The following is an 11,738-nucleotide window of genomic DNA, read 5'->3' as shown; positions in this document are numbered from 1 at the left end:
CCTATGACTCCACTTTCAAGGAGCTATGAACCTGCACTCCAAGGTCTCTTTGTTCAGCAACACTCCCTAGGACCTTACCATTAAGTGTATAAGTCCTACTAAGACTTGCTTTCCCAAAATGCAGCACCTCGCATATATCTGAATTAAACTCCATCTGCCACTTCTCAGCCCATTGGCCCATCTGGTCCAGATCCTGTTGTAATCTGAAGTACCCCTCTTCGCTGTCCACTACACCTCCAATTTAGGTGTCATCTGCAAACTTACTAACTGTACCTCTTATGCCCGCATCCAAATCATTTATGTAAATGACAAAAAATAGAGGGCCCAGCATCAATCCTTGTGGCTCTCCACTGGTCACAGGCTTGCAGTCTGAAAAACAACCCTCCACCACCCTCTGTCTTCCAGCTTTGAACCAGTTCCTGCTTTCTTATTAGATAGAGATGACTGGCAATGGTTTAACTTGTGGACTGCTACACTTCAAGTGAGGGGAGAGATAAGAAGAAGAGCCCTTCATGGTAACCTCAGCCAGTGTAGAAATTGTTGGTGATTATGGAGTATCTTACTTTTTGTTACTCAAGTGCATCCATTTGCTCAAAGTACAAGAAGATCCTATCAGAACCAGAACCAGAACCAGAAACCAGCTGTATCTATTAGAATAATGCTCAGTAGGGTATCTGAGTATTAAAGAGCATCACACACAATTGACTCAGTCTCTACATCAATCTATTTCTGTAATATATTAAAATTCTTACATACGTGCATGCTTCATTGGAAGCTGTAAACATTCTCTTGAGAATTTCTTTGTTAAAGTGTGAACAATTGTTGTATTATCCATCATGCGAACCATGTGAATTTCAACAGGAAATGATAAACACACAACATGATTACCCATCAAGACATTAATTTTACTCCACCAGAGTAAAATTGTTCAAAATTCTTTATGAGAAAGCTCATTTGCATTTTTTCAGTAACTATAATTTCTAATATCCAAAATAATGTCATAAATAACAATACATTTCCATATTTCACAACTACTGTACCCTCTTAAGGTGTTGTACTAGAACACCAAGCTCTCCAAAAAGCCTATGGCTGGACTTAATATGTTTGCCCAAATTGCAGATTAAAGCTCAAAGTGAACTGTGTAATTTGTGTGTTTGTTGTATACCAGGGTTTCCTAGGGTCTAGCATTATTATTTAATTACATGAGCTGAAAATTTTCTTTAAAGAAAATTGCTTGAAGAAAAGCTAGAGGTCAAATTTTAAAATCTTTATTTCAGTTACAGTTCTATACCAGAATAAGGCATCAGTCTCTGTGAAGCTGTACATCACCTGAAGTACCATAAGAAAAGCCACAAGAGATGTGTTGCTATACATTTTGGACCAAGTCGACACCGGTTGCTCACCAAACACTGAATCCCCTATGCCATAAACCAAGTACTACAATTATTATTCAAAATGAAAGCAAGCCAGTTACAACTAGTAACATCTCCACTCTGATTAACTTCTGAACTTCATAACTATTTAAAATTACCTGATATTCCTATTTGGAGCTCTTGACCTGAAAAGCACAGGACTAATTAGCAGATTTTATTACAAGATCTTACACTACTCTTGAAATGCCTTGAGACATTTGCTGGTAATAAAATAATTAGGGCACGATATTCAACTCATCCTTCATTCGTGACCAATCTTAAGATTGTTATGTTACAATATTATTTTTCTTAACTGCTTCATATTTGCTAACATAACCTATATATTGATATTTGTAGAATATGTGATATGACTTTACAGGGCTTGATGCTTCGCGAAAGAAAATTGAAATAGTTACTGAACAAACAATATCAGAGCTATTTTTGACTTTTCTTTACTTAAATTTATTTTTAAAAAATTGTTCATGGGATATAGCCATCTCACGCTAGGGTAGCATTTATTGCCCATCCCCAATTGCGTCAAAGGCAGTTAACAAGTCAACCACATTTCAGGTGGGCCTAAAGTCATATGCAGGCCAGGCCAGGTCAGGATGACAGATTTCCACTTGCAAAAAGTGAACAGAATAGAAAGAAAACCACTTGTTAGTCTAACATGAAGAGGCTCTTTACTTGAAAAGAAATAATTAATTGCATGTTAACTATAAGTGCAAGTTAAACTGATATGATAGACATTGTTCCAGAAACAATGAGGAGAACCTAGTTGATGGAGCTTCTTCCTCCAGTGAGTTGTTTAGTTGTCCATTATCATTCATGATTCAATGTGATAGGACTTTAGATCTAATCTATTGCCGAATTGTTTTGTCCTCTCTATCACTTGCTGTTTTCCTCCATGGTAGACAAGCAGTCTGCGGTGTTGCTTTAGTCAGTTGACACCTCATTTTTAAATATATCTGGTACTGCTTCAGACATGCATCACTCATCATTGAACCAGGGTTAATTCTCTGATTTTATGGTAATGGTAAGTGGGAACATGAGGTTGCAGTTTGTGTTGGAATATGATACTGCTGATGGCCCACAGCACCTCAACAATGCCCAGCCTTGAGCTGTTATATCTGTTCAATATCTAACATATTTACCATAATGGCAGTGCCATGCAAATAGGTGGAAAGTGTCCTCAGTGCACAGTCAGAACTTTGTCTACATAAAGACTCTGAGATTTTAATTGCTGCTGCTACTATCATAAGTAGTATGGCAGGCAGATGGTTGTGGGTGAGGTCAATTATATCTTTCCCTCTTGCTGGTTCCTTCACCATTTGCAGCACACCCTTGCTGGCAATTATGTCCTTTAGAAGTTGACTAGTTCAGTTGGTATTGTTGCTTCCAAGCCACTCTGGTGGTAACCATTGAAATCCACCACAAAATAATATAATCTGCATTCTTATTACCCTAGTGTTTCCTCAAAGTAGTATTCAACAGAGAGTTGTACTGATACTATGTGCCCAACTAACAGATTTGGACAATTACACAGTTCTAAATAATGAATGAAAATTCTAAGTATGTGAACTATACTGGTTAAAGTGCTATGTAGATTTTTTTAAGAAAGGAAGACTGAAGCATGGTCAAAAGAGAATGTGATATTTCTACTCATTTTAGATTTGGTGATGACAACACATTGAAATCATTCAAAAGAATAGTATTTAAATGCTGCGCATGCAGGTAGAAGAGATTTTATTAAGAACTAAGTTTCAGAAAAGATTAGGAGAGCTTTGAGTTGTCACAGCAGTTCATCAGAAAAGCATTTTAATCTCAAAAAGATGACTCATTTCAAGAAGGAAAGCGAAAAGAATGGAGAAGTTTAATAAATGTTATGGACACTGATAACAAAATGATGGTCTTGTTCCATGGTAACCAAACTGTTAGTAATGCCATACACCTTACTGGCACTGATTACACATTGATGGAGCCTGAGCAATTAATGGGAAATGAAGGTTCAATATGCAATTTTGCAAACATACAGAAGACTGAATGCTAACTGTGAGTGGAATGAATGGTGGAAATGGTCAGGATGAGGCCATGGACACAATGATCAATTACAATAAATTGGCACTACTAACTGGAGAGAAGCCACCATAATAAGAAGGGCTTGAAAGGTTGCAGGGAAATACAAAAGCTGGTTAAATTTGGAATGGACCAAATATCAAGTCTGTGGATTGGAAGCTAGATATGCAGCATAAGTTTAAGCAGTGAGCCTAACGAACACTAGATCAACTGCACCAATTCCACCCTTCTACAAAATTCGCTGGCAAGTATTTGATAACAGGGATATCCACCAGTCAATGAAAGTGCGAGTGTGCAGGAAACTGATGCTATAATACTCTTGTGTACTGCTGACTATATACCGGTGACACATAAACAAGTGCTAGAGAGATTCCACCAATAATGCCTCTGTTCCTTTCTCTGGATTTAATGAAAGGACAATCAAATAACTGCTAGTGTCCTTCTTGAAGTCAACTCTCCAAGCATTCTGAAAACAATCCTGCAAAACCAATTATGATGAACTGAATATTATGTCTGGATTTGGGAACAAATGTTCTCAACTCACTGATGATCAACGTTCAATGGGTGGACAATAAGGAATTTGCAAAGATATACTGAAGCTCTCTGTTGGCCACCATTGACATTAGTGACTAAGAGGAGCTTAAGTTCTTTAAAATGGTGTTGACTTAGGATAATAGGCCAAAGTAATCTGTTTGATTGAAACTCCATCTAAACTTTTCATTCATCCTCTCCATCACCGATGCAAAGTGGCAACCGTGCATACTGTAATAACTTAACAAGGCTCTTAAGACAAAATCTTCCAAACTTGCACCCTTTATCACCTAGAAGGACAATGACAGCAGATACCTGCACCATCACCTGATAATACCCCTCCAAGCCACACACACCTTCTGGACTTGGAACTAGATCTTCAATCCTTCACTGACACTGGGTCAAAATCCTGAAACTGCTATGTCCACAGTCAGGTGGGTGTACCCATACCACATGGAGTGCTGCTGTTCAAGAATGCAGCTCACTACCACATTCTCAAGAGAAGTTAAGGATGGGCCATAAATGCTGCCCTAACCCACTACCCGTGATGCCAGCAATGGGCATATCCTGTGAATAAAGCAAAGATCTGGTCCATCAAGCTGTATCATATTTTGAGTCCAAATGCCATAATGATAAGGCAGTGTGGTGGAAGAGAAGTAAAAAAAGGAAGGTAAATCCTATAATCCAATTCCCATTATCGCATGCATGCCTGGCACCATGTGCTCACAGATCTGAAGGTAGACAATCAATGTTTTTAATCATATGAAGACCCATAGCAGAAACTCTTTGTAATGTTTGAAATGAGGAACAGCCGAGGATGGTTTGATTTCGAGAGCTTAGAGGAGTAAACTCTCCTGTCTGTTACAAGCAGAGTAACACTGGAGTTACCATATGTATGGAGTACCTCATTCCTGAAGAAGGGCTTATGCCTGAAACATCGATTCTCCTGCTCCTCGGATGCTGCCTGGCCTGCTGTGTTTTTCCAGCACCAGATTTTTCAACTCTGGTACTCCAGCATCTGCAGTCCTCACTCTCCCATAGGTATGGAGTAGCCAATTACCAACTATATCCCTGAAATAGAACTCACAATGGTCTGCCATGAGCAATTGAGGTGTTTGTCATTAATCTTTCAAACTTGAAAAAGAATTGTTTCTCTTAGAGGGTAGTGGGTCTGTGGAATTCTTTACCACAGAGGGCTGTCAAGTTTGGGCAATTAAATATATTCAAGGCAGAGACAGACAGATTTATTTTTTCATTAAGGGAATCAAGAGTTATAGGAAAAAGGCAGGGAAGTGGAGCTGAGTATTATCCCATCGGCTTAGATCTTATTGAACGGTAGAGTAAATTCGATGGGCTGAATGGCCTACGTCTGCTCTGATGTTTTACGGTCTTATAACAGATTCAGCACTAGTGACCATTGCCAGCTGTTATCATAAAGCATTCATCTGGATTGTGACCCAAAGGATATTTGGAGCTTTGTGTGCAATGCCTTCACAAATGGTACAGCTGTGTAAACCACAAGGATCACCAGCTGCACAATGTGTCTCTGTTACTGGACTGGGATTAACTGGATGCTAGGATTTTTGACAATTGAATATCTACTTCCTATTACAGCCTACAGTCATTTCAGTCCAATTGATTTCTCACTGTTGTTGCAGATTGCACTAAATTGTTAGTTTAGGTTGACAGTATTAAATGAACCATACATGCTTCCTAATGAAGAGACTAGAAAAATAAAAGGTGCAACATACTATGAAATTAATGTACACAAACAAAGTGCTCATCCAAATCAGTTTAAGGCAAACAATGACCTTGTTTGAAAGCCCTTGTAATCGCATGTGTGTGTGATAATATAAGGATTTGGGAGTACTGGGGTGGAAATAATGCTTTTTTTGTCTGGTAATGTAAGGAGCGCTGATATCCTGTATCTCAAATTCACTTTGCATAGCATCTATTTCTCATCGCAAGTCCATTATGCCTTCCAAGGTTAGAAATTATATATGACCAATTGTCCCAAGATAGTAAAAAGTATTATCCACTGGAGTAAAAGAGGGGTTAAATCACATTTTATCATGAAAGTCCTGCTGGTTGTGACATTTTTAATGTATTATTTAACTTAAGTGCATGATTATGAAAAAATGACTATGGGTACTTCTTGGAAGCATTTTCACAACCTGATGCAAAAAGGATAGGAAACCCCCCTCCCCCCCTCCCCAACATAATACTGTCACACACCTGTCCTTTCTTCCCCACTTTGTAAATTAGCTCAGGTAGGTGGGCTAGATGTCACATGCAGTAACACTGCAGCAGAAGGGTTTAACTCACTTCTGACATGGCTCAAGAAACGTGACTTGCCTTTTTTCTTGACTTAATAAAGCAAACACATATCAAAGGGATAAAAGTCAGTCTGTGTTAAAAATTAATTTGCTGTCAATAATTAAATGCCCATTATTTGAAATGTAATTTTATCATAAATTTCGTGTTGCTGGAGCCTATATAGATGAAAACATTCTTTCTCAGTTGTCAGTATTGAACAGATGTGACTCCTTCATTTTGAATTCTAGTTATTCAATGATAGCTTCTTTCCACTGCCTCATAACATTAAACAAATAAAATTATAGTTTCAATTTGTCATGCCAGTGCAACACAGCATTAAGACATCTTTACCAATCAGAAAAAAAGACTCTCTTCCAATAGACAGTCTTTCTGCCACCTAATGCCTCCAACTTATTTTTTCTTCCTTGTCTTCTTATTTTAAAAAAAAATCTATAAAAACAATTAGTTCTTTTAATTTATCACTCATCCCTCCATTATCCATACATCCTGATCCCAAATCTCAACTTTAATGCATTACTCATTAATATAGTATTAACATTGTGGAAAGTCCCACTAGGCCCAGTTTTCCACTCAACTTATTATCTATAGATGACTAAAGCATAACCTAATTATTAATCTTTCACTTACTTTAAATTGGATCCTGCGAGTGTATTTTCAGTATTGGTGAGGAGGAGGACTATTGAGTTGCTCAATATTAAGAAACTTTTCAGATTTGTAACTATTGGTAAGGGTTGATGGAAAGGAAAGTCAATTAAATGCTTAGGACACATTTTATTTCTTGTACTCATTGGTAAGTAATTTAAATGTGACCACAGGCACCAAAACAACATCTTTCCTTCTTAAATGTGGGTATAGCTGAGAAATGTATGTTTATTCATGTATCTTAAGAGTTAATATGACTTGATTGTATAATCATATGGTTTTGGTTAGGCATGAAAATGGACAAAGAACATTCCAAAGTAAAAGTTATTAATTGGTAAAGAGTTGACTGCAGGAAAGCTGACAAAGATAACTTGGAATTAAAGATTAGTTGACAAAGCTATAACAAAACAACGGACTGCCTTCCAAATGCTTCAAAGTTTGGGTACAAGTTGAAGTACAATAGGGGAAAAGTTAGGACAAACAATTCTAGAGCATCCCAAATGATGGAGTGTAAGATAAAGCAGAAAAAGTGCACATATGACAGATGTCATGAGGATAATGCAATTGAGAAACAATTAAATATTCAAATGGTAAGTGAAAAACAAAAAAGAGAAGTTAGGATTGAGTATGAGAAGGTAACATAAAAGAGAATCCAAAATTTCCAGGGGCATCAAAGTGGTAGAAGGGTGGTAAAAGTGAAGTCAATCAAGGACCAAAATGGAGATTTATACATAAGAGCACAGCATAGCTAGTGAATAAAAGTGAAATAGTGTAGGATTCTGGAAATCTGAAATAAAAACACAAAATGTTGAAGAAATTCAGCAGGTCTGGCAGCATGAAAAATGTCTTTGGACTCAAAGTGTTAACTCTGTTTCTCCCTCCACAGATGCTGGCAGATCTGCTGAATTTCTTCATTAATTTTTGTTTTATTCCTGGTTCTGTCTCAATTGGAGGATTTGCCCAATGTATTTTTACAGGACCATCAGGATATTTTTTACAGGACCATCAGAATATACTGTACAGATAATTGGAAGCCAAACTGCAATTGGTTTGTTCTAGTATATATACATAATACACAAATGGCCACAAAAGGTTACTCTGAACTCATTCTTACATGTTACACAATGTTCAAAACATGATGCATCTTAAATATATTTATTCTCTCTCATTTATTTCCAAATATAATTAAATTTTTCCTATTCTTAAAAGAATATCTTCTTTCTTAACTCAAACTTTTCAAAACTTTGGGAAGGACCTTGAACTAAGTCTGAGACTTTTTTTTTCTCAATAGGGGTTAATAAGATCTTGACCTTCAAGTGAGATTTTTACTTCATCAGCTATGTCTATCTGACCCTAACTTGGATGTGATTTAATACAAGATTCATATTGGAGTAACTATTGGTGCTCTGCTTATTTTCCAATTATTCAGTTTGTGTGACTTATTTCATTCTTTCCAATCCCTTCTTTTGTATGAGCCTCTGTCGCTTAAGTATGAGTTATGTGTACAAACATACCCTTTTAACTACCAAACATCTTGACTAAAAATGTACAAGGAACAGATAGTTACATGACGTTTCCAGGTCGCCACTTCAAAAAAATATGATGATGCGCATTCACCTTAACATTTTGATTCAACTTCAGTCTTCCTTCTCTTACTCTACCCCTGTCATCACTCATTTTCTGATTGCATTGTATATCTTCTTCTAGTTCTGCTAACTGTGGCTGCTGCAATAATGGATGAGGTAAGGGAAGGTGAGGCGACATGGGATCGGAAGAAGGTGGTTCATCACCTATTAGCAGCAGCATGCATTTGTGTCTAGGAGGTTTCCATTACTACAAAGCTCACTATGGAGTGGCTATGCAAAAGTGATATTACATCACAAAAGGATGGGAAGAGTGCTCATAGTGGATTACAATTTAGGGATGTGATAATATGGATAATATGTGATAATATGTGCCAGAAATGGATGGGAGCATCTCAAGGTACATTTGTGTGAGCAGTGATGGGCTAGGGCCAGCATGAGAAGGCTAAATGAGAGAGTGAGAGTGATAAATTGGTTAAAACGTATAGAGATCAGCTATTACTTAAAATTCCTTACTCTGCTGTTGTCACTGGCTTGGGAGTATGGCGCAGGGAGGCATTGCTGATGGAAAGCATGGCCTTTTCCTAAATTGAATCAACTGCTAATGGCCAGCACCTCTTCAAAGCAACCACAAACTTTTCCAAGTCCACGTTTCAAGTATCCTTTTAAATACTGGACTTGAAATCACATAATTTAGGTCCTCATGCTTGCTAATGTAAGGAGGATAGGAAATCCAGAAATCAAGAGGTGATAGAATAGAAAAGTAGCCAACAGATGTTGATTGCCTTTACATTCAGGTTCACCACAATCTACCAGGTCTCTCAAGCTCATAGTATGTCTGCATATTAAAAACTATCTCAATAAAAATGATGTATTAATCAATCATTGAAACATGCTAAATAAACTGCTTACTGTTTAACCATCTACTATGTTATATTGTACATATACTTATGTATATTTACATATTTTTAAAAGTCTAACATGAAGACTAAGTTTTTTACTAATGCCTTCTCTGAAATATCATTAAAACATTTCAGAAAAAATAAGAACGAGCAATTGCTTCACAATGGTGGTATTTCCACTGATGAACTTTCAGGGATGCATAGTGTTGTTGATGGAGAAGCAAAAGTATATGAGAATGCCTTCTTCTGATAAGATTTAATTCTAGATTCAGTAAATTGTGCTACTGCTAAGCAAGAATTCCCCTTTTGCAGTATGTCATACCTTCCTAATCATGGAAAGCAATTTTTCTGTTTGTACTAAACTTGTCTGACACACAATGGCACAATGCAAAGAAATCAAGAAAGACAAGAAAAATGATACAAAATGTTCATTTTAAAAGGTTACAAGAGTGATCACAATTGTAGACAAATAGAGAATAATAATGTGTGGTTTGTTGAATATATGGGTTGCAGTTTTAAGTTTAGCTTTAGAAATCTTTTAATCAATTAAACATGAATGTAAAATGAAAGCACAATACTGTGGATTACTGAAAATTTGAAAGAAAAAAGAAAATGTGAGAAACATTTAATATCTGCAGAAAAATAAAAATGATTAAAGAGAAATCATTGGTCATTTTGAATCAAGGGGACACAATAGAGCTCAGGTTATACCAGTGCTGCATCTCAGGATTGCTCACTCATTCACTTTGTGCAAAATCATTTTGCCTTGCTGGATGCTCACGATATCACTGCCTTTAATACTTAGGCCTCTCTACTAAACTTTAAAGATCACAATACTTCTTTCTTGCCTTGCTGTTTATCACAGACACCAAGATAAGGTCATGGGCTGTTTCCTCCTGTAAGGAGACAAAGTGTGGGATTGAATGTGAGGTAATGGATGGCACAGCTATTAGCATTGGTGCAGGATTGTCAAAGTTAGTGAGGTGTCTAGAGCGAGTAAGCAGGCAGTGCAGAGGCCCTGTGTGTTGGTGGATTGATTGTGTGAGATAAATCGATGGTAGATTCTGTGTGCAACAATAAGAGTGATAGGGCTGAGCAAGAGTGAGAGGGGGGTACAGTAGCAGAATTAGAGTGAGGGTGAGACAGCAGAAAGCAGACAATGGCAGTTGTTCTGGAAGAGTGCATAAAATTATTGTTCTTCTTCCAGCACTGTACTGCATTTCTCCATACTGCGGAGGTGCACTGATCAAGACAGTGACCTTAGAAAAGGCTGGCAGGATCTGGTGTCATGACTTCCTCTGCCAAAGCAGATGTCGCGACTTTGCACCAACCCATCCACCAGAACCTCCCTGTTAGTAAATCACAATGTCAGTCTCATCTTGACATAGTTGGGCCAAAGTTCCAGAAAGCCAGTGTTCATTTGTGTGTGCAGCAACTTTTTTAGTATGGAACCAGGAATACTGGAGTTTTTCAGGATATCTGGGCAGTGGAAGGATTAGCATCGATTTGATTTGATCTGATTTATTGTTGTCGTATGTACCTGGTTACAGTGAAGAGTTTTGTTTTGCATTAATAACAGGCAGATCATATCACATAAAGTGCATAAAGGTAATAAAACAGAGCGAGGAATACAGTGTTACGACAGCAGAGACCTTACACAAAGACCAAGGTCAACATTAAATTTGAAGTTTGAGAGGTTCATTCAGTGTCTAATAACAATTGGAAAGAAGCTGTTCTTGAAACTGTAGGTACATATGTTTAAGCTTTTGTATCTTTTGCCTGATGGAAGAAGTTGGAAATATTATAAACAGGGTTAGAGGGGTCTTTGATTACATTGGCTGCCTTTCCAAGTCAGTGAAAAGTATAGATGGAGCAAATGGATGGACGATTTGCTTACTTGTTGGACTGGGCTGTGTTCACAACTGTCTCTAGTTTCTTACAGTCTTGGGTAGAGCAGTTGCTATACCAAGTTGTGGTGCATCCGGATAGGATGTTTTCCACAGTGCATCTATAAAAATTGGTTGGAGTCTTTACAGTTTTGCTGAATTTCCTCAGTGTCCTGAAGAAGTAGAGGTGTTGTTCTGCTTTCTTGACTGTCACATCAACGTGGATGGACCAGGACAGATTCTGGATTAGTAGTGCTGAAGAGCACAGCAGTTCAGGCAGCATCCAAGGAGCTTCGAAATCAACGTTGCGGGCAAAAGCCCTTCATCAGGAATAAAGGCAGTGAGCCTGGAGCGTGGAGAGATAAGCTA

The 11,738-nt window shown here is 37.6% G+C and overlaps 1 long non-coding RNA gene across 1 annotated transcript in view; it reads left to right on the top strand.

Moving 5' to 3' along the window:
• LOC122558047 overlaps nt 1-11,738 on the top strand; it is a 143,932-nt gene that overhangs the window by 97,808 nt on the left and 34,386 nt on the right. The gene's annotated exons all lie outside the window — the stretch shown is intronic.

This window comes from Chiloscyllium plagiosum, chromosome 16 (genome assembly GCF_004010195.1).
Source record: "Chiloscyllium plagiosum isolate BGI_BamShark_2017 chromosome 16, ASM401019v2, whole genome shotgun sequence".
Taxonomy (NCBI): domain Eukaryota; kingdom Metazoa; phylum Chordata; class Chondrichthyes; order Orectolobiformes; family Hemiscylliidae; genus Chiloscyllium; species Chiloscyllium plagiosum.
The sequence above is the reverse complement of the archived record's forward strand: the minus strand, read 5'-3'. Positions and strand labels throughout refer to the sequence as shown.